This window comes from Silurus aristotelis (assembly GCF_946808225.1).
Source record: "Silurus aristotelis genome assembly, chromosome: 12".
Classification (NCBI taxonomy): domain Eukaryota; kingdom Metazoa; phylum Chordata; class Actinopteri; order Siluriformes; family Siluridae; genus Silurus; species Silurus aristotelis.
This window is the reverse complement of record NC_139585.1, coordinates 21,930,042-21,953,644: the sequence shown is the minus strand read 5'-3', so window position 1 is coordinate 21,953,644 and position 23,603 is coordinate 21,930,042. Positions and strand designations below refer to the sequence as shown.

General features: G+C 37.8%; 1 protein-coding gene across 1 annotated transcript in view; it reads left to right on the top strand.

The window, feature by feature from the left end:
• Positions 1–7,591: 7,591 nt before the first annotated feature.
• Positions 7,592–23,603, top strand: part of pcdh15b (protocadherin-related 15b) — a 226,217-nt gene continuing 210,205 nt past the window's right edge. Inside the window, exon 1 of the mRNA XM_083556764.1 lies at positions 7,592–7,978. The gene's annotated coding sequence lies outside the window, so the exon portion shown is untranslated. The remainder of the gene's footprint in view (positions 7,979–23,603) is intronic.

Below are 23,603 nucleotides of genomic sequence, written 5' to 3'. Positions count from 1 at the left end.
CAGAGCCGCTTCGACCCCCTCGTGAAGGTGCGACGGTGACAGGGCAAGGTCGAATGGAAGGACCCAATATTGGTACGCTTTGACCCCAAAATCTAACCTCAGGAACTTCCTATGAGAAGAGAGGATAGGTACGTAAAGTATGCATCTTTTGAATCTACCATGAAAAACCAGTCCTCGGATCTGATCTGACACACAACCTGCTTGAGGGTCAGCATTTTGTGTCGGGGGTTTAAGGGAAGATGCCACACCCGAGGACAGATAGCGAACCAGCCTCTCTTCAACCCGTGGCATGACATCATAGCCATTATCCCTACGCTCCAGGATGTTGGAATAACCTGCGGCCTTGGGGCTGAAGGACAGAAAGGACAAGAAAGCCCGCGCCCAGAAGCTGGGCAGGCCAGGGAAAAATAGCAAGCCGCAACGCAAAGGCTGTAACGCCAGGAGCAAGAAAAAAATGCTCATTGAGCTTGCCCGAGGGAGGGGCTTTATGCTCAACGGCCGGCCAAAATATATACAGCTTCTGAACGGCACGTCACAACCTCCAGGAGCACCTCGCTATCGGGTTCGCAAGCGCAGCATGCTCTGCTCCCAAACAAGGCTGTGTGTGGCCCTTCCCAGTAATAAAACGGGGGCAGGGAGAAGCACACGGCCAAAACGTGTGCTTGGTTTTCTTAGATGCCTTTATTTCATTTTTTTTTTGACAAACAGACTGACAAAACATTAAATTTCACACAGCACACTTCATGAACAAACAGAAGCCTGCCTTCAATTTTGACTGTTAAGACTCATTATTCAGAGCATAGACAATGCAGTCGCAGACTGATAGCCACTCTGACAGAGGTCCAGAGATCCTGTGTGGATATAAGACAATGTCCCAGACGGACAGCCATCACATCCACATCTATCCACCAGCCTGGGCTTCATGGCAGAGTTTTGGCATTAACATGTAATATATAGTGTGTTTTCCTTCAAAAAATATTGCAGACATTTCTAGAATTCTGTTTTCACTTTGTAATTATGTGGTACTGTGTAGATTAATGAGAAAAGGCTGCAAGGTAACAAAGTTATAAAAAAAAAAGTGATGGGGGTCTGATTACTTTACGAATGCAATGTGTACTAATGTGACTAATACACAATTTTGTTTCATCATTTCCAGATTTCTACCAATTTTTGATTAACAAAGCCCTTGATAATGCAAGCTAGGCCCAGAACTATACCTACAAACTGTCTTCCTATCAATATCAAACTTTTAATTTACACTTATCTCATCATTCCCAGAATATTAACTTGGTATTCCTGCTTATTTAAGTAAATCCCCAGCCGAAGGCTCTTTGTGAGACGTTTAGTTTAATGGGTTCGTCTTAATATTCGAATTGGCGCCTCATCAACTTCTCGATCCTATGTTCTTCAGTGTGTGACACAGAAATCAATTAAAGTTTCTTATCATTAAAGGCATATCAATTCTTTAAACTTACAAGTGAGGAGCAAGGAGGATCTTAGAGCGAGAATGCACGAGTGCATCCTTTGTTAAAGCCTTTGTTAATGTATTTATAACATAATGGCTACAAATGATAACATTAGAGGTGAGTCAAATGTGCTTTCCTTTCCATTAAACATGTCGATGGGAAAGGTCAGTTGATATATCTTGGTAAGGCGTTAAGACTCTGGATACCCCAGGTACTTTTTAAGTCTTTTATAGTAAACTTTGCAGACACATTATACCAATATGAGTTGCTTGACTGTGTGCCACCAAAATATTTTGTACAGTATTTTGCTTTAGTACTAATAACTGAGATTAATAGTTAATGTGGTTGTAATTGGGTAGCATTTTGGCCAATTTTATGTTAATCGTGAAATGATGCAAATAGTGCACAAATAGCTGGTTGTAAGAAATGAAAAATGTCTTACATGGAGCTTTTGGACAGCTATAGAAATCGTTTCCAAAATCCCACTGCTTTTCTTGGCTTTCTTTGTTTCATTACCCTTTAACACCTTTCTCACCATGACAACAAAGCACACTCATTTAGAGTAGAACCACAAAAGTAGTTACAGTGCACCTGGATTTTGTCAAAACCAATCCAAAAACCTGTGGTTTACTGTGGATGGTTAATCTTAAGAATCATGAAGATGGATCTGTACTGTTATTAAAATAAAAAGTATAAAATAATGTAAACTGCTACAATGGCTTGTTATGAACAGTTTTGTAAGTGTCCACAAGAAACAGCTGATAACTTCAACAATGAGGGAACTGTAATAAACTGACATTCAGTGTCACCCAGTTAAGTCTGGTCCCTCTCATGGTTTCTTCCATGTACCATCTTAGGGAGTTTTTCCTTGTAATTCTTGCCACTAGCTTGCTCATTAGGGATAAACTTTATATGGACTTATTTATGATGCTGGAATTTATACTGGTAATCTATTTAATCTGTAAAAAAAAATGCTTTGGGACAATGTCCACTATTAAAAATGATATACATATAAAATCGGATTGAATTCAATATAGAAAAAATTTAGTGACTACACTGTTGGCTAGATCATAAACCCATTACATACATTCATTAATGGCATTTCGCAGACACCCTTATACCCTTATTGTTGAAAGCCCACTGAACTTACTATCCAATTGTTTGTTTTAAATTCATCAAAGTTTTTAAAAAGAAAGAAAAGTTTTTCTTTGACTTAAAATTCTTCCAGCAACTCTAGAAAGTCTGGCAACCCACATTAAATCAAAGCTGCTTGTCCTGAGTGTTATCTTTTAGCTTTAATTATTATATCTATAATTATATCAAAGCAACTTTCATCTCAGAAACAGGCTCTAATTTGCACCACACTTCACACTGATGAGAGATGGTTCCCAATGCTTTTGTTTTCTCATGCTTTTATGTTTTTTACAATTGATTGCAAAATATTTTAGATGGTTTTGCTCAGATAGATGCTAGAAAAAAAAAAAAAGTTAATTTGTACAAAAATCACAGGTACTCCAATGCTGGTGGCACTTCAGGAGTGTCCTGTATGACGGAGAATAAATATTATATTAATTCTACTAGTTTTTAAACTATGTATGGCCACCTCTTTATACTCTCTTTTAGAATGTCTATGTGAATGTATCCCAAAATAAAAGATTGTGAAACCTGTAGAGGCTTCCTTTAGCAAAATTGATACACACCTTGAAACACAATGTGGATTTTGGTGTTGATTTAAATTTCGTGCCATTAAAACTTGAAAATGGCTGGATAGTGAAATTAATTGCAGTTTGACTCAATGAAAGTCTAGACCATGGATAAAAAAAAAATAATAATATAGCGATGTAATCTCAGCATGACAGGTGTAATGCAATAAAAAATAGATTGGGCAACTACTGCAGAAGTGATAAGTGAGACAGCTAGAAAGGTACTTGGTGTGACATCTGCAAATAGAAAGTAAGACAAAGAGATGTGGTGGTGGAATGAGGAAGTGCAGGAAAGCATAAAGAGAAAGGCTGGTAAAACAGGATTGTGATCGACAGAGTGATGAGAAAAGTAGGCAGGAGTACAAGAAGATGCGGCAGCAGGTAAAGAGGGATGTGGCGAAAGCCAAGGAAAAGACATATGAGGAACTGTATCAGAAGTTGGACACTCAGGAAGGAGAAAAGGATCTGTACCGATTGGCCAGGCAGAGGGACCAAGTTGGGAAAGATGTGCTGCAAGTTAGAGCAATAAAGGATGGAGATGGAAATGTGTTGACTAGTGAGGAGAGTGTGTTGAGAAGATGGAGGGAGTATTTTGAGCAGCTGATGAACAAGGAAAATGAGAGAGAGAGAAGGTTGGATGATGTGGAGATGGTGAAGCAGGATGTAGATAGGATTAGTAAGGAGGAAGTGAGAGCAGCAATTAAGAGGATGAAGAGTGGAAAGTTGTTGGACCAGATGACATACCGGTAGAAGCGTGGAGATGTTTAGGAGAGATGGCAGTGGAGTTTTTCACCAAATTGTTTAACAAGATTCTGGAAGGTGAGAGGATGCCTGAGGAGTGAAGAAGGAGTGTGCTGGTACCGATCTTTAAGAATATGGGAGACGGCACAGATTATAGGACTCACAGCTGAACATGCCTTACCTAACTTCAAATGTTAAGAGTTTCTGATAAAAGGAATGTGGGCTACACACACAATTTAAACATCTTTAAAAAAGAAGACACTGGGCATTACTATCCATTATTCAAAGTTAATATTGCTCAAAGAGATAATAATCTTCATATATAAATATAAACCAGTCCTGGAGCAATCCAGAAAAGTAATGGGTTAAAAGACACATGTCTCATGAGTTTATATTTCAAATTTTATGAAGATTTTCATGACAAATGAGATTTCTACAAACATTTATCTGAGACCATGTCTGATCCTTTTTCTCCCTCCCCCTGTTTGAGAGCCACCTGCTAAACTCAGGTGGTCATTCATGCTCTATTCATACAGTCTGCATAGAAATGAATAACTGACCATTAAAGGCTTTTGTTATACATGTTTGGCTACTGATATTAAGTTGGCATTTATATTGCTGGCCAGAAAGCCAGGCAAGCTATTGTTTTACAGTCATGACCATTCATAATAATGTGCGGCCATTTCAATCTCAACACACACACACACACACACACACACACACACACACACACACACACACACACACACACACACACACACACACACACACCAGTTTTTTTACCAGCAAGATTCTGTTTTTAATGCAAAAGTTATTCTTAAAAATATACACACAAACACCAGCCAAAGTTCTTTGGCATGAACTAAAGAATAACCATCTAAATTACAACAATATTGTTTGTTTGGAGCAGAAATGCTTTATGGCATGTAAATCATTGGAGCCTTATCTTTACTAATAAACCAGAATTAGCAGCAGTGGATGTGTTTGTGACTCAATATTACTATAATAATGTATGTAGTGCATTTTTTATGCATGTTGTTTGTGTGTACTACTTACACAAATTCAGCAAATACATTCGTTATATGTTTTCCATTGAAAAACAGTGATCTAAAGTCGCTGCTTAAGGCTTGGAGCTTGAGAATGATGTATAGATAGTCATGGTTACTCTTCTCCCTTTTAAGTTCATCTATTGCTAAACATGCTGCCGAGGGACAGGGTGCCGAGAGAGGAGTTGTGGTATTGTATGAGGAGGTCAGGTGTGTCAGAAAAGTATGTGAGGGTGATGCAGGACATGTATGAGGACAGTGTGACAACAGTGAAGTGTGCAGTAGGAACAACAGACTGGTTTAAGGTAGATGTTGGACTGCATCAAGCATCGGCTCTGAGCCCTTTCCTGTTTGCAGTGGTGATGGACAGGTTGACGGACGAGGTCAGACAGGAGTCTCCGTGGACTATGATGTTTGCGGATTATATTGTGATTTGTGGTGAGAGTAGAAAACAGGTTAAGAAGAGCCTGGGAAGGTGTAGGTATGTGCTGGAGAGAAGGGGAATGAAAGTCAGTAGGAGTAAGACAGAGTACATGTGTGTGAATGAGAGGGAGGGCAGTGGAATGGTGCAGTTGTAGGGAGAAAAGGTGGAGAGGGTGGAGAAGTTCAGGTACCTGGGATCAACAGGGTACAACGCATATAGGATGTTTTGGAGACCAAGTGAGGGAGGCAAGATTGAGATGGTTTGGACACGTGCAGAGGAGGGACATGGGGTATATCCGTAGGAGAATGCTGAAGATAGAGCCACCAGGAAGGAGTAAAAGAGGAAGACATGCGAAGACAAGTTTTATGGATGTGGTGAGGGAAGACATGCGGGTAGTTAGTTTGCTAGAGGACAGAGTAGTATGGAGAAAAGTAAGCCAAAAGAAGAAGAAGAAGAATGCAAAACTAAAAACAAAAAAACTACATAAAAACTTACTTGTGCAAACAACACGACAGTGAGACAGTACAAACGGTGGCATTGCAGTGCCGGCCAGCACAAAAGCTGTGTGATAGTGCAAATGAGTTGCCACTATACTAATAATTAACATTTTACATGTTAATTTGTGTGTGTGTGTGTGTGTGTGTGTGTGTGTGTGTGTGTGTGTGTGTGTGTGTGTGTGTGTGTGTGTGTGTGCGTGTGTGTGTGTCTAGTACCTTTCGTATTGAGAAGTCCAGTGGCTTATAGAAACAGTGACTATATAGACACTGTAACACAGTTTGGCTGTGAGGACCTGAATGCTTAGAATTTTCCAGATGGCAGGAGAGTGAAAAGTAGGTATAAGGGTATGTGTGAGATCAGCCATAAGGTAATTATGTTCCAATGGTGCTTCTGTGTGCAAGCATGATTAGCACTTTAGCATCATGAAATCTGGTAAAATTCATCCATGTTGGGGTCATTTTGTGGTGTCTGTTTATTGACAACATACAGCACACCACATGCTTTATTAAGATGACATTGAAAGCCCAGCTGTAAAGTGCAATGGGAAAATTTTGTTATATTAAAAGTATTGTATCTGCATTATTTATTACTCTTGCTGAAGTGCAATATCTTAGCAAATCAATTTTTTTAATATTTTACTGCATAATTCCAGTGTTTGTTCATTTGGCAAGCTGGTTTGGTCGGCAGAACAGCAGTACAGCTTATGTGAAAGCCCCTGAACCCCACTTATTTTAAATAAATCAAAATAAATAAATCAAAATAATAATAAAATAAAGTAGGTGACAAGAATAATTGTAAAGTTAGGTTTGAATGAACAAATGCACATACATGTTTTTTTATTTTTATTTAAAGGTCTAGCAAATATATCTAAATACCTCCTTTCGCTTCATTTTGAAAAAGATTATTGATGCTCTTACAAGTGATGGGAGGCTGAAAATGAAACAGGAGGCCAGATGAACTAATGAAACAGATGAAGCAGGCCACACACTGATACAGTAGGTATAACAGTCATCTGTGCTTTTCCCGTTTTATACCCACCAGCTGTCACTGTCGCACACAGAGTAAGTATCACATGCTGTGGAAGCATTTTTAATGAGTTACTGATACTGATACTGATGCCAGTACTGATACATTTCTACTTCGAACATTATTCCTATATATTTTGTACATATATATTTAGTGTTATTAGAATTTTTACTTTTAAACTACGGTTCTTAAAGTTGGCCTCGAAGACACCAAGGATCGTGAAGCGTAGTCAGTGATCTTGAAACATAAAACAAGGGAGAAAAGGTGTTAAGTAGCTTACCTAACCAGTCCTTTTTTATTGAATTAGTTCAACCCTAAAAAAAACCATTATATACACTTGGACCTGAAATGGGAATTTCTAGAGAACCTTTATAGGTTTAATAAAGAGAGTAAAACACACCACAATGCACAAATGTAAGTTATTTTCTATACTATATATTTTCGATGCAGTCTGACACGTCGTCCGGAAAATCCTGCTTTTTAAATGAAATACAAAGTCACGTGACTATAATTCGGCCGTTCCGATTGGCTATGCAAATTTTGGGGTGGACTGTGGCTCAGTTGATTGGTCTTGGATCTCATGCGCACGTTCACCTGAAACAAACCGCAGGCGCGTTCAGAACTGGACAGCTCCGGGTCTTCTAAAGAGCTCCACACACACACACACACACACACACACATCCCGGTGTGTGTCTCGTCCGTAATGCGATTACTCTCTCGTGTCGTGGGGATTTAAGGGTCATTTCGGAAAATCGTTGCCAGCGGCCACACTTTTTTCTCTTTTGCTGAATTGAAATTAGCTGGATAGTTTGTGCTCGTAAACTCAGGTGTTTACTGATGTAGCGGAGAGTAAAACGCATGCACACACACGCGCACGTACGCACGGACGCAGGCGCGCACAAGCACACAGGCGCTCACCCCCCTTCCACACACACACACACACACACACACCCCGCGCAGAGGGCGCTAGTGTGTGGCGGAGGAACAGTTGTACCTTTCTACAGGATGTGCTCGCTTCTCCGGCACTTTCACGCCGTGTCTGAGGGGGTTTACCTGCCTGTCCAAACCAGCATGGTAAGACTTTATATTCTTTGTATTCCGGTGTGTCCTGAAAGTGTAGCAGGTGGACTTGGCACTGGCTCGAGCCTGGTTTCGCTGACAAGGCTGACATCATGCTCGTGGCTGGATCGGATCATGAACCTAAGCTCCTTCTCGGTTTAATAACGCTATCCAGCCTGTTTCTGCAGTATTCACCCTGCTTCTTACTTAGGATCATTGCACTGCCTCGCCTTGCATTCCCAGATTATTCTGCCTAATTGAAAAGTGTCATTTCTACCCTCAGATGTGTGCTTTTGGGGTATTTGGAATCAATAATTGCATGTATGTATGTATGTATGTTAAATATATATATATATATATATATATATATATATATATATATATATATATATATATATATATATATATATATATATATATATACACATACACAAACACAGTGAATCAATCTAGTTGTTAGTTTGCATGCAGACAAGAGGAACTGGGGGATTACTGAGCACTTCATCCAATTAGCTCGGACATCCTCCTCCAGCAATCTGTTGCCTTACTACAGTATAAAATAGTATTGATTTGGGGGAAAGTGCGCATTGAGAGTGAAATCCAGTGTGGCTGAATAGTAGATGGATTGAGCAGCTGGACTGCACACTGCTCACTGTAGCTTATAAAACCTCATTTCTTTCATCGTGTGGCTTTTTCTGGAGTGTCCAGTTTGGGGTTTGACTGAAGGAGTAAAGCTTGTAGGGAAGGAGCTTAATGTTCAAGGCAGAACGAAAAAAATTAACAAACAAAAACAACCTGCGTTAAATGTCTGCATGCATTTTGAAGTGTGACTTGTCTGAGAATTGTATACTGTACTATACTATACTATAGTATAGTACTGTATTGTACTATACTATACCATGCTTAATTGCTGTTTATAAACCATCAATATAAGCTGATCAATACATTAAAACCCTTATACACTCTGATATCCTCTGATAGACTCTAACAGGATGTTGGGACGCTATTTATTTTCTAACAAACTACCCAGGTGATTTTAATAAAATGGATAGCCGACAGGGCAACAGAATGTAATTATCCACCCGCATGCTGTGGCTGTTCTCTAAATAAGCTAAAGACCTTTTTTACTAAAGGACCCATGGGCACCTTATATTCTCCCCTCGTCTGCTCATTAATAATTGACTGCTGTACAGGCATCCGTTATGGTGAGTCATTTGACCAATTCTTTCACACAATCCTGCTTGATGAATTAAATAGTCATTTGTCTTTATTCCTTTGATTTACGATTGAGGCATATAGCTGGAAATATTGATATGCAACACTGTATCACATAAAAAAATCTCTGAAAAAGAACTACAGCATGCTCGGTGGTTTGCTTTCTTGTCACAGACGTGTTATCTTTATCATTGTGTACTTTTATTATTGGATATTTATATATATATATATATATATATATATATATATATATATATATATATATATATATATATATATAGTGTAGCTAAAAGGATGTAGGCGCAAAATCTTACATCTTTATATATACAGTATCTTACAAAAGTGTGTACACCACTCTCATTTCAGCAACCATTTTAGTATTTCTTCTCAAGGGACAATACTATAAAAATAGTAGTCAATGTGCAGCTTGTATAGCAGTATAGATTTATTATCGTCTGAAAATAACTCAACATACAGCCATTATTGTCTAAATAGCTGCCAACAAAAGTAAATAGACCCTAAGTGAGCATGTCAAAACTGTGTCGAATGAGTCAATATATTGTGTAAGCACTATCGTTATCTAACGCTGCTTTAATCCTAATAGGGATGGAATTCTCCAAAGCTGCACAGGTTGTTGCTGGGATCCTCTTCCACTCCTCCATAATGACATCACGTAGCTGCTGGACTAATAGTCTAGATAGTTAATAATAAATTTATGAATGAATTTACAGTATTGCTCTCTCTTAATTTGTAGGTGATTTACATCTAATGTTAACCAAAAAAGAAATAAAAAAAAGTTTTATATTGACAGCCTGTTCCCTGGTGGTCTAGTGATAAGCTCTCACCGCTGCGACACGTGTTTGATCCCCGGTCAGGGAACCCATTAGAATTGCACAAGCCTTAGTGCCGGCTCCAAGCCCGGATAAATGGGAAAAGTTGTGTTAGGAAGGGCATCCAGCGTAAAAACATGTGTCAAATCAAAAATGGTCCGCTGTGGCGACCCCCTAATGGGAGAAACCGAAAGAAAGTTTTTATATTGACAGCCTGTAAATAAGGGGAAATGGAACAGGACAACAATACTTTATGAGTATACTACCTACACTGTCTAAGTAAAAAAGATAACTAAAAACATTTAAACACACAAAGATTTTATTAAATCAGCAATGCAAAGTTCGCTTCGAGTTATTTTGAGCTTGTGTACAAATCACAGCACTGGCAACCTTTTTCCTGCACCATGAGGGCCATCATCAACACTTGGAGAACATGTGGCACCACAGTAACATCACTAAGGACAAGATGTCCTTCCATAATTAACAAAAAAACTAGAAGAAGACTTTTTACAAGAAGGCTAACAAGAGACCTTCAGCAGCATTGTGGTGGCAGCATTATCCTCTAGGGCTGTTTCTCTTCAGCTAGGCCTGCAGCTGTAATTCAGACGGACCGAATTATGGATATCAATCTCTTTTGGTGCAAAATCCACAGGACTCTTTTAGTCAGTAAAAAATGAAGAAAGATTTTGCCTTCTAGCACAATAGCAACCCAAAGCACAAAACCAAATCAACAAAGGAATTGCTTCAGAAGAAGATTGGCGTTTTGGAACAGTTCAGCCCGAGCCCAGATCTACATTCGATCAAAAATCTATAAAATGTCATAAAACGGACTGTGCACAGGAGATCCAGTCACAATGTTATCGATCCTAACACTTAAGTCTCTAAACGGACCTTTAGGAATAGACTGGAAACTTTACTGGCATAAAAAAGGAAACAGTTCTCAAATATGAATCAGAATAACCAGAGAAGCATTTGATTGTGAAGATAAAACCATACAGTTATTTTATATCTTACCAGAAAATATACAGACAACAGAAAACACATACAAAATGATTTTTCCTTAGCTGCTATAAATATGTCAGAATTTTCTGACAAACCACCGGTGATTTCTGGCTATGTGTTGCAGTGTGTGTTGTAAGCCCCCCCAGGGGGTTCGTGGAGATTATTCAGCACCTTACTTGAACTTTCGATCCGACTCCTCCCTGAGCATCTTGATTGGGTTAGGGACTGGGTGACTGAGCAGGCCATTCCATTACAGACAGCTTTTCTCCAAATTCTTTTTTTTTTTTCATCTCTTACACTCTCCCGAGTTGTGATTTAGGACCACCAAGGTTTCACATTATTCAAAACTTCCAGAATGCAACTTATCCCAAACTTGATAAATTATTGCAATGCAGCATTTTTTAATTCTTCAATAACTGATGTTTTTATAGTAAGAGAAGGTTAAAAAAAAAATCCTTTTTCTTTTTCAGATTGTCCAGTTGATGCTGTTAGGTACAGTGTTGCTTGCTGTGTTCCATTATGTAATTCATTTTGTAAATTTTTAGGTCCTTCCCACCAGAACTTCAGTATCAAATATGTAAAGTAAAAAATTAAACCAGTAAAAAAAAAAAAAATGTCTGACCTTTCTCATAATATTTGAGGGTTTAAAAAAGTTTAAAGAAAGTACTTTATTTACCTGTTTGTTTCCTGTACACACTGTCATGTTTAAAATAAGCCCCAGCTTTCCTGCAATATGTCCTGAAAGTCTTCTGTGACTCGTGCTGGATCACTGAAATGGAGTCAAAACGGCTACCTTTGAACTGTATCTCTAGGAAGAGGGTGAAGTCCAAAGGGGCCAAATCTAGCAAGTAGGGTGGGTGCGGAATGAGATCACTTGGATTGTTCTCCAACGATCGTCATGCACAAGTAGCCAAATGGTTTCGACCTATTCAGAAACTGAGCTCGTTGAATGTCTTCCAGCGATGTTCTTCAGCTTTTGACATGTGCACGTGCCACTCGAAAACACCTTGAACTAATGATTGCCGTATGTCAGACATATGTCAAATGTCTCAGTTTCGGATTTGTCCAGTTTGATGCGAAATTTCACATTTGTTCTTTGTTCTTGCTTGCTGTCCATGATGAAATCGCAGACGTGGTAAGAATCGCAGTTAGCACCATTAGTCTCGAAACATTTTGATACCACCTCATAGCAACGAACAAAAGAAAGAAAGAAATGTTGTAGGGGGCAAGAAGAAAAATAAGTAGCTCAGTGGTTAATATGTTGGACTTATCAGAAGGTCATAAGTTCAAATCCTTTCACCGCCAAGCTTCCACAGCTTGTCCCTTAAACAAGGCTATTACTCCTTAACTGCTTAGTTGTACAGTATGAACGAAATAATTGTAAGTTGCTCGGGATAAAGGTGTCTGCCAAATACTGTGAATGCTAAAATGTTTTAATGAGGCATGCGAATGTACGCAAAAGTAACCAATCGCATTCGAATTTATGTCAATTAAATAAAGTCCAGCTGCTTATATATATATATTATATATAATCTTAATCAGACTCCATACAAACCATGTGCAGCATCTCACTGAAAGTTCTCAGTCATGAGATCAGCACCAAAGGTTTTCCCAAAATATTGGATGTACCATGTATCAACAACAAGTGGATAAAAAAATGAGGTTGGGCAATGAAATCACAGAGATGGGACATCTCTTCACAACAACGACAAAAGGACAAGAATAGAACTAGTCACAGAGGCTGCCAAAAGACCCACAACAACACTGGTGGAGCTGCAGGAATACATGTGACAGAAATCACTCATATTCTTCTGGTTTGGAGTGTGAGGCATTGTGGACATTGTCAACATTGGTGTCCATTTTCATACTTTCATGGAGGTGAATGTGGCCATTAGGAGGTAGAATAAATAACAAATTCTTCTCAAGTCCTGAAAGTTTTATTTCCCAACAGAAAGAAGACAGAAGAATCAAATGTGTATATGACGTCCAGTTTCTAGAGCTGTGTTATGAGGCATTTAATGTGACCATATAAGGGAAAAGTCAGGGTTTTTAGATTTGCTTTACAGGGGAAAAAAATGGAGCTGAAGATATGCATGGATATTTTGATATTTCATAAATACAAGTTCAGTCTTTATACCATGGGCTGTCTAAATACTCAATTCTATTGGCAATTCTATCCCCCTCTTTTTAAATTATTGATTAAAATTAATTCAAATATGTGTAATCTTATGACATTTTATCTTTGGGCATGATTTACAGCGGACAAAATTTTAGATCAGAGGTGAAAACCGTATCTGAAAATCATACCTAATTAGAAGTATACTGACCAAGACACATGTTAGTGAAATCCAGAATTAGATTAAAATACAAATTAAATTGCACACGTCAAGATTGCATTAATCACGATTAACACAACAGCCTCTTTAACATGCCAGAATGAAACAAAGTTCAAACTTGTCAGTCAAAACAAAAAACACAAAAGTAGTAAACCAATCTATAAAAAGGTATCTGTATTCAATAAATAAAATTACAGTAAAATGTCACAAAGTAGAAGAACCATTACTATTCAATCAACAAATGAAATGAAATATTATATTTTTATAATATATTTCAATATTCACAAATATTGAAATATAAATGTAGTTGAGTTAAGGATAAAAGTTGCTGTTTATTTTTTATATTCAGTAAAATTAGAAAGTAGCCAAAAAATATTTAAGTGCAGTAACGAAGCACATTTATTTAAATACTTTACACCACTGTACTAGATCTATTGTTCCAAATAACTAATGAAATGTAACCTTTTATTTTTTATGTATTCAGTCAGTTTTGCTTTGTAAACATCAGTGAACGCTTCGACTCATCAACGCTGGCATGCGACCCGGGTATAAGCGGGATAATCCATGGCTAGGTGTGCGTCACACCATACACTCCGTTTTAAATCAGGATATTATTCGCCGCACACTCACATGCACATTAGCACTTCCTTGCTATCACGCACATCAAGCACTTACAGGATGCCAGGGATGGGCCGTATTTATAATACATGTATCTCACATACATATTTCAAATATAAAATCGGATTTTGTCATTTGTATTTTATAGGGTTAATGAAAATGGCTTTATATTTAGTATCAAAAAACATTTGTGTTTTTGTAATTTTGTACTGTAAAACACTTTATAAGAAGTCGACATGATGACATTATTCAAAATGCAGCCTCTGATTGGTGCCTAATCATTAGTTCACCCAGAACAGAAAATTGATCCATACGGAAAAAGGTGGTGAAGGTAAGAAACGTGAAGGCTGCCAGCTTTCAAATAGTTTTCCAATGATCAAGAAATAAATATTTGAATTTAAGTAATTGAAGTAGCTGTTAAGTCAGATCATAATTTTGCATATCATTGCATAAATGACTGCCTGACACATACTGTAATATATTATATTATATTTATGATCAACAATCGAATAATTAATTACTTAGAAACTAGTTGCTATAAATACAGGTGCTATCAGTCGTTCTTCTGAATGACTTGTTCGTCATTGAGTCCGTGTTGCTGATGCAAAGTTGCCCTTCGTTACCAAACACTGAGTAACAAAATTATGAATAATTTGCAAACTGTTCAACATCAAACAGTTGGTTACTTTAAAACTAACCTTCACCTGCGAGATCACAGGTATTATGTATGTGAATATTTGTTTTATTGCACGACTTGTTGTATTTGATTTATTGCACGACTTGGGCAAACTTTTGGGCAAGCTTTTGGGCAAGCTTTTGCTATCAAACATTGTTTAATTAATCAACTGAGTCGGTTTAATGGTGAAGGGATACAGTAGATCAAATAAGCCAATTGATGGAAGGTTTGCGAAGAAATTTTAAGCTCCCTTGAAAAAGTATTTTTTAGTATTTGCAAAATACAAAAATACAGTAGTTATTTTGATACATAGAGTGGCTGCTGTATTTTGTCGTTGATTTTGATACACTTCAAGTTAAGGTATTTGGTATTTTATCTTAAAAAACATTTCGATGTATCTTTGCTCAACTCTGCTCGATGCTTGGTGGTGATTATGAAGATTCTCAGCACTCACCAGAGTAAGACATTCGTGTGTGTGTGTGTGTGTGAGTGTTTGTGTGTGTGTGTGTGTGTGTGTGTGTGTGTGTGTGTGTGTGTGTGTGTGTGTGTGTGTGTGTGTGTGTGTGTGAGTCTTTGACCACAAACGGTGATGGATTTTTTTCAAGGTCTAGCTAGAACTGATAAATGACGAACAACAAAGCACAGTTGTAAACAATAAACAAGCCTGATATTTGTACCACAGAGTCTCGATGAGTGAACTGGACTGGAGTAGAGGAAACCTACTTGGATTGCACCTGACATTAAGCCTCTTATTGTCACCTTAAATTAAATGTCTTGAACATCCTCTGAAGTTTGTGATGGTTTTAGATGGGAGACAGCAGGTGATTAGGCTAAGATCGCCCACTTTTAAAGCAAAAGAAAAAAATACACTTTCCGGCACTAATTCTAATAACAATTGTATTTAATGCAAGATGACTGACTGAAGTGAGTTTTCAGGAGATTCTGTTGTGTTTAAATGTACAACACTGCTGGACATTTGAATGGCTTCTCAATAAGAAAACGCTGTCAGATTTTGGTCAGATTGAACTTTTTTTTTTTTTTTTTTTTTTAAACATGTTTAAAATGTTTGTATGAAGAAAACAATGTTAAAGCTTGTTTTCTCATCATGCTGATCTTCACCATCCTATCACAATAGCCAAAAAACAGACAGAGAACCCTAGATAAGTCATTAGACAAGAACAAATCAGTCTAAAAGAGACGTGGTTCGTTCCTGCCAGTGATCTTTTTTTTCCTTTATTTCTTTTTTATGAATGGTGCAGTCCATTATATATCTTACCCAAGCACATGTAGCGGTGTAGAGCAGAAGCACTAAGAACTAAGGATGAACTTCACTTGTGCGTGCGTGCGTGTGTGTGTGTGTGTGTGTGTGTGTGTGTGTGTGTGTGTGTGTGTGTGTGTGTGTATATAAATAATATGGTGTAGGATTTAATATTGATGTGCAGGATAGGAACTACTGCTTCTTTCACCATCTGCCTCTGTCCTCCAATCTGTTTCATACACACACACACACACACACACACACACACACACACACACACACACACACACACACACACACATACAGAGATTTCTTTCTTTCTTTCTTTCTTTCTTTCTTTCTTTCTTTCTTTCTTTCTTTCTTTCTTTCTTTCTTTCTTTCTTTCTTTCTTCTTATATATTCATCGAGAAGACACAGGTGATATATCAATTAAAAAAATTAATGCTCTATTAAAGTTTTTTAATGAGGTGTAAATAAGGCCCCAGTGAATACTTTAAAATGTGTAATATTTATAATAATAAAAATCATAATTATAATAATAATAAACACTTAGTAATTCAGTTTAAAAGTGTTGTGCATTTTGATTGGCTGATTTCCTATTACTTGTCTGTTCCTGCATCGCACCCAGTATTCCAGTCTGCACCTTGTTTTTAGGTTGTATTTTTATTTATTAATGTTTTTTTTGTTTTTTTTAACAAAGCTTTTGCATGATATTAGCTTTATGTCTGGTTCTTTACCTCCATGTTGTGCATTAAAATGATGGAATGCTTACCCAGTCTTGGATTATCCTGATGAGTCAGTTCCCAGTATTGACAAGTTAAAGCAGTCATTGATGATTGCAGTAAATGAATAACAATAATGCTAGTTAATATAGGGAGCTCGAATTCTGCCTGCTCTAAATCATACACAGAGATAAACTAATGCTGTATTTAAATGAATTATAATTAATAGGTATTAGAGAGAGATCAGTGTATGTGAATTGCCTGCATCTATGCTACATCAGCTTTTCCATGCTGTATGTGACTGAACGCTAATACAGTTATAAGTGTTTATATTCAGTGCATCAATTTAGAACAGTGATTAGAGATAACAGTGTGTATGGTTGGGGGATTTCCTGTCTGATGTTGTGGCAAGTACCACAGGAGTACCTCAGGGGACTGTCCTTTCTCCATTCCTGTTCACACTGTACACCTCAGATTTCCAATACAACTCCTGCCACCTGCAAAACTTCTCTGATGACATTGCAGTGGTGGGGTGTATAAGGGATAGAGAGGAACATTGTTAAAACCAAGTAAATTGTAGTGGACTTCAGGAAGAGTAAAACTATGATTAAACCTGTTACCATCATTGGTGAGGAGATTGGGGTTTACTATTTGGGTGTTTCTTTAAACAGCAGATTGGACTGAAGGACCAACACTGACGCTGTGTATAAGAATAGGTTGAGCAGACTTTATTTCCTGAGGAAGCTCAGATCCTTCAATGTATGCAGCAGGATGCTGGAAATTTTTTATCAGTCTGTTTTGGCAGGTGTCTTTTATAGTGCTGTGGTCTGGTGGGGGAGCAGCATCGGTGCCAGGGATGCAGGCAAGCTCAATAAAATCATCCACAAGGCCTAATACATAATCGGACACAAACTGGACAGATTGGAGGCAGTAGGGGGGACAACAGGTCACTGAACAAACTCCTGTCAATCATGGAAAATCCATCCCACCCACCACATGATCCCATACAGAGGCAGCGGAGTTCATAATCCAACAGACTGATTCAGCAAGAACGGTATAGAAAAATATTCCTACCGTATGCCTTTGCACTGTACAATGACTCACCTCTATGTAACAGATGTTAATTGCAACTAACAGTATATACATATTTCATTATTTACTGTCACTTTACATAATTACACATACATAATTATCACATTTCATTCTTTTTCTTTCTTTTTTTGTTACTGTACTTTTTTTGCGTATCTGTATTTACTAAGGTATTTCCATTTGGGCAGACTTAATTGAACTTCACTACATTTTAAAGTGAAAATCTTACTTAAGTGACCAAACATGCAGCAAGCCACCAGTCAGGGTAGAGCGTGTGCTTTGTTTTTAACTTGTTTTGATTTTCGCTTGGTGGTATCTACTTTTCACCAAAAAAAAAAAAAAAAAAAAAAAAAAAAAAAAACGCTTTTAAGAAGTTGAAAAAAAGGTTTTGGGACGGATGATCCGCTGTGGCGCCCCCTAATGGGAGCTGTCAAGAGAAGAAAAAGAAGAAAAAAAAAAAGGTTTTGGGCTCATGGTAACTATCAGCATTTGACTCATTAATATCATTCTACTTATAGATTGTGTGATAAAAGTAACATTAGAGACTTTTCACATAAACTGTGTTGATTAGGCAACTGATTTGTAACAAAAATGATAATAGGACCATTATAGCCATAATAAATCATAGCACTTTGGATACTTAAGTAAATTTAAAGGCAAATACCTTTGTACTTATACTCAAGTTTTAAAGCTTAAAGGGCGCACTTTTACTTTTACTGGAGTCGTATTTTACTTAGTGTATCTCTACTTTGACTTTTTTACTTTTTTGTACTTTATCCATCACTGATTCCAAAGGAGCATCTGAACTGAAATCATAAACCAGGAATGATCTGCACAGGTTTAAAATCTCTTTCAAAATCTTTAAACACATACTTTGTTTTTTAAGGCTCTGGCATGGAGAAGCTGGTGCTGGATCTGTGATGGTCACAAATGTTGACCATCACAGATCCAGCACCAGCTTCTCCATGCCAGAGCCTTAAAAAACTCAGTAGCTCCTAGTTTTATAATCAAAAAGACTGTATAAGACTGTAGAAAGAACATTACTTATAATCTTATACTCCAGTGCTCATGTTAATTCTCTCTCCAGTGTTCTGTATTGTTGAAAGATTTATCATCCAACTCTTGATGTCACCCAAATGAGGATGAGGTTCCCCTTTTGAGTCTGGTTCCTCTCAAGGTTTCTTCCTCATAACATCTAAGGGAGTTTTTTCTTGCCACAGTCACCACGGCTGCTCATCAGGGATAAATGCACACCATTCACCTTGACTGTTGATTTCTGTAAAGCTGCTGTGAGACAATGTCTGTTGTGAAAAGCGCTATAGAAATAAACTTGACTTGACTTGACTTCCTAAAAACCTCAATTCGCCTTAATGTCAAGTTCAGTTGCTTTCTATTAAGAAAAGTCGACACTTTCGAGTTCATTTATGTAAAATAAAACCATTATTAACAATCAGAAAAACATGTTTATCATGAGCTATATTTTTTAGGTATGACAGAAGATTTCACAAGAAAATGGTTGCCTTTTGGATAATGATAATTTGATAATGATCATGATAAATTATTATTAGTATTATTATTAAGAGTAAAATGAAATAATTAAAGATCAGAACAAATCTTGCAAGGAAGTGTCACATCTCAAATAACTTTAAACTGGTGATCATTAGATCCCTAATTGACCATGCAAGTTTTCACCTTTATTTTTCTTCTTTCGCCACTCTCATGCTCTCTGTTGTGGTCTCCTGCTCAACACTGAGCAGCCATAAGGTAGAAGATTCCAGGAATCTGCACAGTGTATGATTTATAAAGGAGGTTTATGCTAGAAAAGGGAAGACTTGAGTCTTGAGGCATGGCTTCTTTATACCCTGAAAGAGGTTGATGGATCTGTGTGCCTGTGTCAAGTGCTTTGTTTATGTTGTCATAGGTATGGAGGCTGTGGTGCATGATGTACAGCAAATAAACAGCTCTGTTCAGTGAGCTTTGCCAAGATCAAATTGTTTAATAAAAAGGCAAAAAGAGTGAAGCTGGAGGTTCAGAAGGTCACATTAGTCATAGGAAAACCAATATGCAACATGCGTGTTTAAATCTTTTGCTTTTGTTTTAAATTCATGTAATTTCTGTTAAGCGTACTGAGCTACTAAACAGCGATATTCTCTGTGCGTAAATGTGTGCTCACGTGCTAGTCTGGAATAGTGTTTAAATTAACATTATGAAATCTAGCTCGATAACTGTTTAGAAAAAATCTAATATATAAAAAAAAGGGCTTTATACTTATTACAACACGGTCATATTTTTTCTTCACATATCCCAGTGATTTCAGGACGTTGGGGTAAAGGCACAGGGTCAGCCACGATACTGCAAAACGTTACACACACCGAGGGAAGGTCACATGTTTTTATGGTTTCTGCTTTGTTTACATTAGTAAATTAAAAATATTATATAATAGAATTAATTTAATTTGTACACTTTTAAGGTATTCCAGTCAATTAGAAGCTCACATTCATCAAATCTCAAACGGATGGAAAGTTTTCAGAATTTAGTCTAACTCGTTTTAATTGTTTTACTTGTGTTCGGACAATTAAAATAATCAGAAATTAACCAGTCATGCGACGATGGTTGGAAAAGGAATGTCTTAAAAGCCAATGAGAATTCAAGTAAGACTTCAGAAAAATAGTTTGTATCACTTTATGAACAAATACCCAGCAATGAACAATGAGCATCTGTACCAACATCTGTACACAAATATCTTGGGACCACAAAGGCACTAAATCGTCAGGAATTTAAAACACAAATGAACTCACAGGAATGAACAAACACTGGTCCCCAAGATAACAAGAAAGTGACTAGTGAAAGAAGCAGCATCTGGAACAAAAGTATGTTGTAATCGAACACTAAGTCTTGCAGTGGGAATGTCGTTCCTCATACAGCTCATATTAACATGTCACCCAGTCCTGCCGGCGGCGGCAACATAAAATAAATAGCAACAGCATCTGAGATCATCTTCTTCACACCCCTTAACATGGCGGCGACAGGGCTGCATGTTTTCACTACGTAGTCGCCAAAAGCCAGACATCTGTTGTCTTTACCCGTTTATGCCCCACGGATACGCCTGTCATATTGCATGGCTTTTCCCACCAGCCTGTTGATTCATCGTCGGCTCAGGCGCTATCATCACAGCTTCCCTGGCTGTCTCATTAAATGCACGGACTTAAACGGGGCTCGCTCTGTGCTCTCAGCATCCGCAGAAAAAACCCTCACATAGCAGCGTCGCCATCAGACAAAACGACTTTAACGAGGCATGGTGTCCCTCTCTATGCAGTCTCTCTAAACTATGCCATCCAGATGGCTTGTTGTTCAAAAATAAATGTCGCATGTCACATTGTGACCACCTCGGGGTCCAGAGCCCTGTTTTGAAAAGGACGCGGGATGAAACGAGGGCCCTTCTAAAGGAGGTCAAACGTCAGTCTTTCAGACAGAGCCCTGTGAGGCTTCATCATGTCCGGTCTTGGGTTTGGATACAGGGCTTACAAGGCCACAGACTTTTATTTCCTGACATAAATGCCAGAGGCAAAGACATTTTCCATCCCTTTCAGTTCACCAATGTCTTGGAGTCAGTTTCTTGGATTAGAACCAAGAAATAATCAAATGTACCCACTGTATGTATACCCAGGTTCCAGACGGCAAAACCTTCCACAATCCACAATAATGCACGGTAAACCTGGAGTCATTTTATGAGGTTAATATTGACGCTTCTGCTAGAGTTGATGTATGCAGATGGTGCAGCTGTGGCTGCAGTGAAAGAAGACTTCTTGGATTGTGTTCATTGCTTTGTACTTTCATTCATTCTTGCTGTATGAGATACCTGCTATCTATCATTCATTTATTATCAGGGATGTTTTTTCATACTAATCATAGAAAATTATTGTACATACACAGCATGTCATATGTTAGTCATATCATACCTCCCAATTTGTCTCAAGTTTGTCCTTTAAAGTTGTCCTTCTTGTTGTCTATGCTTTAGTTTTTTGTTCTTGTTTCGATGTCAGATTATTTTGTTTTCCTTCTTTGTCCAGTTGTTCATATTTGCTAGCGTAACATAAAATGATTAGCTGCACTTGTCCTCAATACATGACACCTGGTTTAAGTGATAGTAAAGCAAGGGAAGAGCTGTAATTGTATCTGTATCATATGGTTAGAGATCAATGTGTATCAAGTCCCATCTGTGAGAGAGTTCTCGTATCAGTGAATTATGGTACACATTTATCTCTAACCGTTGTCTTTTTATATGCTTTTCCATAATCAAATAAGTGGTGCTTTTAGAACCATGTATATGTTTTTTCGCGCAAAAAGTCTCCATTGTGTTTGTATTATTGCTGTTGATTTGTGTTTTAATTCACATAACTTCTATTCGTTCACTACATGGACAAAAAAACAGGGACACCTGACTTTTCCAGCAATATGTGGTTCTTCAACAGACTGTTACCACAGATTTGGAGGCACACAATTGTATAGGGTGTCTTTGTGAAGATATTGTTTACATGGACTGGAGTGGAAAATCTTTAGTAGCCTGCTCTAGAGCTTTGAATGTAACTCTATTGAACACCATTGGGATGAATTGGAACAATGACTGCACCCCAGGGCTCCTCCCATTACCTTTATCATTACCTTTACCACTTTACTCCCTCCCTTGTAGCTGAAAGAGCAAAATATGGTGGAACATTTTCCCAGAAGAGTGCAGGTTATTATAACAGCAAATGTAGACTAAATGTGGAATGGGGTGTTAAAAAAAAAACACACCCCTTATGCCCAGGTTTCGACAAACCTTTGAATTTTTCCCTCATTTAAATTTAGTTGAAATCAACCAGGCTAGAATTTATTTTACCGCTAATCCACATATAAGAAATACATCTAATATCTGTATTCAGTATCTGGATCCATTTATCACCAGTAAAACATAACAGGGTCGACAGGGCCCAGCTGCTTTTGTTAGATGCTTGAGTAAAAATCTTCTGTCCAGGTTATTTGATTTTCAGTCACAGTTGGTGGCTGGATAAGAGTGAGAGAAAGTAGTGTCTTATAAGGAGAACCACAGGTGTGTGTTACTCAAGTACTGTATATGTCTGTGTTTTCTGTCTCAAAAGATTATTCCATAATCAGCAACCGGGTTCATGTTCTTTACTGTTTCAGTGATTGGCAGTTGCATACTAGGTTCAGTTCCTTTCAGAAATCTTATAATCATCATGTGGAGATGAGAGCAGTGGAGCAGTGTACTTTGATATAATGTATGTTTCGGAGACATTTGTTTCTATAGAAAACCCTGCCACCTACACTGTAATTCAACGCCCGAGAAGCCGCAAGTCCAGACTTAAAATAATGTATTTAAAGTGCAATAAGCTTAATCTTTCCTCCTATTAAACGCAGTATGCCGAATCTGCCAAAGAAGCTGGGCATCTCTGCGATTCTTTTGTTTTAAAGATTTTTTTTTTATTTCCACATTCACTCAGCTGGCCAGTGAAAACGGCTTAAATTAAATGAACAGCCTAATTTTGCAAATTTTTTCCAATCTTTAGACAGGTAATCATTTGATTCACTGATATATCAAATTTAATTTACATTCATGACAGATGCCCATATCTAGAGCAACTAAGGACTTAAGGCTTTGCTCAAGGGCCCAGCAGTGGCAGCTCAGTGGTGGTGAAATTTGAACCTGTGATCTTCCGATCCAAATGAGCTATCACCTCCCCATTTTATGAAGAGTTCTAAATGATAAGGGAGGGAGGTGGTAGCTCAGTGGTTAAGGCTCTGAGTTACTGATCCGAAGGTCTGGGATTCAAACCCTGGTATCGCCAAGCTGCCACTCTTGGGGCCCTTGAGCAAGGACCTTAACCTTCTGTGTT